This window comes from Callithrix jacchus, chromosome 2, assembly GCF_049354715.1.
Source record: "Callithrix jacchus isolate 240 chromosome 2, calJac240_pri, whole genome shotgun sequence".
In the NCBI taxonomy this organism is placed as follows: Eukaryota; Metazoa; Chordata; class Mammalia; order Primates; family Cebidae; genus Callithrix; species Callithrix jacchus.
In genome coordinates, this window is record NC_133503.1 from 38,095,150 (window position 1) to 38,099,585 (window position 4,436).

At 47.5% G+C, this 4,436-nt stretch overlaps 1 non-coding gene across 1 annotated transcript; it reads right to left on the minus strand.

Moving 5' to 3' along the window:
• Positions 1-1,083: 1,083 nt before the first annotated feature.
• On the minus strand, positions 1,084-1,187 carry LOC118151845 (U6 spliceosomal RNA). Its single transcript, XR_004740250.1, has one exon. It is a non-coding gene; the product is annotated as a U6 spliceosomal RNA (small nuclear RNA).
• Positions 1,188-4,436: the final 3,249 nt, after the last annotated feature.

Genomic DNA, 4,436 nt, shown 5'->3' on the forward strand with positions numbered 1-4,436 from the left:
AGGTTGGACCTCACCCCTGTTGCTCCTCTGAGCTTAGCTGGAGGCCTAAAAAAGAGCCCTGGCTAAGGTGGGGAGACAAAACACCTGGTCTGATGGGGAGATGCAGCCTCAGTTCTAAGAGGAGCAGGGGCTTGGGAGGGATTTTTCAGTCTGAAAAGTCCCAGACTCTCTAAGCCTCACTTTACTCGTCTAGGAAGTGGGGATGACGGTATAGTCAGCTGTGAGGGTTCCAGAAATTATGGTGTGGAAGACCAGGGACCAGGATCCACATGGGTATCTTAAACCATGCATAGCCACAGCAGTCAGGGGGATGATGATGATGACGATGATGATTATGGGTAATATTTACCGGGCACTTGCTAGACCTCAAGCTAAATGCTAAGTGCATTCTTTACCCAATTATCTCAGTTAATCCTTTTGTTTTTTTCTTCCTGAGATGGAGTTTCGCTCTGTTGCCCAGGCTGGGGTACAGTGGTACGATCTCGGCTCACTGTGGCCTCCCTCCTCAAGTGATTCTCAAGTGGTTCAAGTGATTCTCCCTCCTTAACCTCCAGAGTAGCTGGGACTACAGGCATGCACCCTTATGTCTGAGTAACTTTTTTTCTTTTTGAGATAAAGTCTCGATTTGTCATTCAGGCTGGAGTGCAGTGGTGTGATCTCAGCTCACTGCAACCTCTACCCCCCAGGTTCAAATGATTCTCCTGCCTCAGCTTCCCAAGTAGCTGGGACTACAGGCACGCACCACCATGCCTGGTTAATTTTTATATTTTTAGTAGAGGTGGGGTTTTATTATGTTGGCCAGGCTGGTCTTGAACTCCTGACCTCAAGTGATATACCCGCCTTGGCCTCCAAAAGTGTTGGGATTAAAGGTATGAGCGACTGCGCCTGGACTAATTTTTGTATTTTTAGTAGAGACAGGGTTTCACCATGTTGGCTAGGCTGGTCTCAAACTCCTGAACTCAGGTGATCTGTTCACCTCGGCCTCCAAAAGTGCTGGGATTACAGACATGAGCTACCATGTCTGGCCTTAATTGTTCTAAGAAGTCTGGGAGGCAGCTTTCATTATCATTGTTACTATTATTCTTAAATATGAAATGCTTCACAAATTTGTGTGTCATCCTTGCGCAGGGGCCATGCCAATCTCTGTGTCATTTTAATTTTAGTGTATGTGCTGCTGAAGTGAGCACTATCATTGTCATTTTATAAATGAAGAAACAGACCTGGTGCAGTGGCTCATGCCTATAATCTCAGCACTTTGAGAGATTAAGGGGGTGGGGGGTGGATCATGAGATCAGGAGTTTGAGACCAGCCTGGCCAACATGGTGAAACCCCATCTCTACTAAAAATACAAAAATTAGCTGGACGTGATGGCAGGTGCCTGTAATCCCATCTACTCGGGAGGCTGAGGCAGGAGAATTACTTGAACTCAGGAGGCGGAGGTTGCAGTGAGCCAAGACCGCACCATTGCATTCCAGCCTGGGCAACAGAGTGAGACTCTGTCTCAAATGACTAAATGAATGAGGAAGGAAGGAAGAAAGGAAGGAAGGAGGGAGGGAGGGAGGGAGGGAGGGAGGAAGGAAGGAAGGAAGGAAGGAAGGAAGGAAGGAAGGGAGGAGGGAGGGAGCCAGGCATGGTGGCTTACCCCTGTAATCTCAACACTTTGGGAGGCTGAGGCAGGTGGGTCACTTGAGCTGATGAATTCAAGACCAGCCTGAGCAACATGATTGATGATTTGGCTGTGTCCCTACCCAAATCTCAACTTGAATGTATCTCCCAGAATTCCCATGTGTTGTGGGAGGAACCCAGGGGGAGGTAATTGAATCATGGGAGCTGATCTTTCCCTTGCTATTCTTGTGATAGTGTATAAGTCTCCTGAGATCTGATGGGTTTATCAGGGGTTTCTGTTTTTGCTTCTTCCTCATCTTTCTCTTGCTGGTGCCATGTCCTCATCTTTCTCCTGCTGGTGCCATGTAAGAAGTGCCTTTTACCTCCCACCATGATTCTGAGGCCTCCCCAGTCATGTGGAGCTGTAAGTCCAGTTAAATCTCTTTTTGTTCCCAGTTTTGAGTATGTCTTTATCAGCAGTGTGAAAACGGACTAATACAGTAAATTGGTACCAGGAGTTGGGTGTTGCTGAAAAGGTACCCAAAAAAATGTGGAAGCAACTTTGGAACTGGGTAACAGGCAGAAGTTGGAACAGTTTAGAGGGCTCAGAAGAAGACAGGAAAATGTGGGAATGTTTGGAACTTCCTAGGGACTTGTCGAATGGCTTTGCCCAAAATGCTGATAATGATAGGGACAATAAGGTCCAGGATGAGGTGGTCTCAGATGGAGATAAGGAACTTTTTGGGAACTGGAGTAAAGGTGACTCTTGTTATTTATTTATTTTGAGATGCAGTCTTGCTCTATCACCAGGCTGGATGCAGTGGCGTGATCTTGGCTCACTGCAACCTCTGCCTCTTGGGTTTAAGCAATTCTCCTGTCTCAGCCTCCTGAGTAGCTGGGACTACAGGTGCATACCACCACGCTCAGCTGATTTTCATATTTTTAGTAGAGACACGGCTTCACCATGTTGGCCAGAAGAGTCTGATCTGCTGACCTCGTGATCTGCCTGTCTTGGCCTCCCAAAGTGCTGGGATTACAGGCGTGAGGCACCATGCCCAGCTTCTTGTTATGTTTTAGCAGAGACTGGTGGCATTTTGCCTTTGCCCTAGAGATCTGTGGAACTTTGAACTTGAGAAAGATGGTTTAGGGTATCTGGTGGAAGAAATTTCTAAGCAGCAAAGCATTCATGACGTGACTTGGGTGCTGTTAGAGGCATTCAGTTTTATAAGGGAAGCAGAGCATAAAAGTTTGGAAAATTTGCAGCCTGACTATGCGATAGAAATGAAAAACCCATTTACTGGGGAGAAATTTAAGCCATCTGCAGAAATTTGCATAAGTAGCCTAATGTTAATTTGCATAAGAAGCCTAATGTTAATTTGGCAGAATTTGCATAAGGAACCTAATGTTAATCCCATGATCATGGGAAAATGTCACCAGGCCATGTCAGAGGCTTTCCTGGCAGCCTTTTCCATCACAGATCCGGAGGCCCAGGAGGAAAAAGTGGTTTCTTGGGCCGGGCCCAGGGTCCCCATGCTGTGTGCAGACTAGGGACTTGGTGCCCTGTGTTCTGACTGCTCCGGCTGTGGCTGAAAGGGGCCAATGTACAGCATGGGCTTTGACTTCAGAGGGTGGAAGCCCCAAGTTTTCGCAGCTTCCATGTGGTGTTCAGCCTGCAAGTACACAGAAGTCAAGAATTGAGGTTTGGGAATCTCTGCCTAGATTTCAGAAGATGTATGGAAACTTCTGGATGTGCAGGCAAAAGTTTGCTGCAGGGGTGGGGCCCTCATGGAGAACCTCTGCTAGGGCAGTGCGGAAGGGAAACATGGGGTCAGAGCCCCCACACGGAGTGTCTGCTGGGGAATTGCCTAGTGGAGTTGTAAGAAGAGGGCCACTGTCCTCTAGACCCCAGAGTGGTAGATCCTCATACAGCTGGCACGATGCACCTGGCAAAGCTGCAGACACTCAACACCAGCCCATGAAATCAGCCAGGAGGGAGCCTGTACTCTGCAAAGCCACAGGGGTGGAGCTGCCCAAAACCATGGGAACCCACCTTTTGCATCAGCGTGACAAAGTGCCACAGGAGTCAAAGGAGGTTATTTTTGAGCTTTAAAATTTGATTGCCCTGCTGGATTTTGGACTTACATGGGGCCTGTAACCCCTATGTTTTGGCTAATTTCTCCCATTTGGAATGGCTGTATTTACCCAATACCTGTACCCCCATTGTATCTAGGAAGTAACTACCTTGCTTTTGATTTTTTTTTTTTTTTTAAGATGGAGTCTTGCTCTGTTGCCCAGGCTGGAGTGCAGTGGCATGATCTTGGTTCACTGCAGGCTCCACATCCCAGGTTCAAGTGATTCTCCTGCCTCAGCCTCCCAAGTAACTGAGACTACAGGCAGGTGCCACCATGCCCAGCTTATTTTTATATTTTTGTAGAGCTGAGGTTTCACCATGTTGGCTAGGCTGGTCTCAAACTCCTGATTTCAAATGATCCACTCACCTCGGCCTCCCAAAGTGCTGCTATTACAGGTGTGATCCACTGTGCCCGGCCGCTTGCTTTTGATTTTACAGGCTCATAGGCAGAAGGGACTTGCCTTGTCTCAGATGAGACTGACTGTGGACTTTTGGGTTAATGCTGAAATTAGTTCAAACCTTGAGGGACTGTTAGGAAGGAATGATCAGTTTTGAAATGTGAGGACATGAGATTTGGAGGGACCAGAAGCAGAATGATATGGTTTGGATGGGTCCCCACCCAAATATTAACTAGAATTTTATCTCCCAGAATTCCCATGTGTTGTCGGAGGGACCCAGGGGGAGGTAATTGAATCATGGG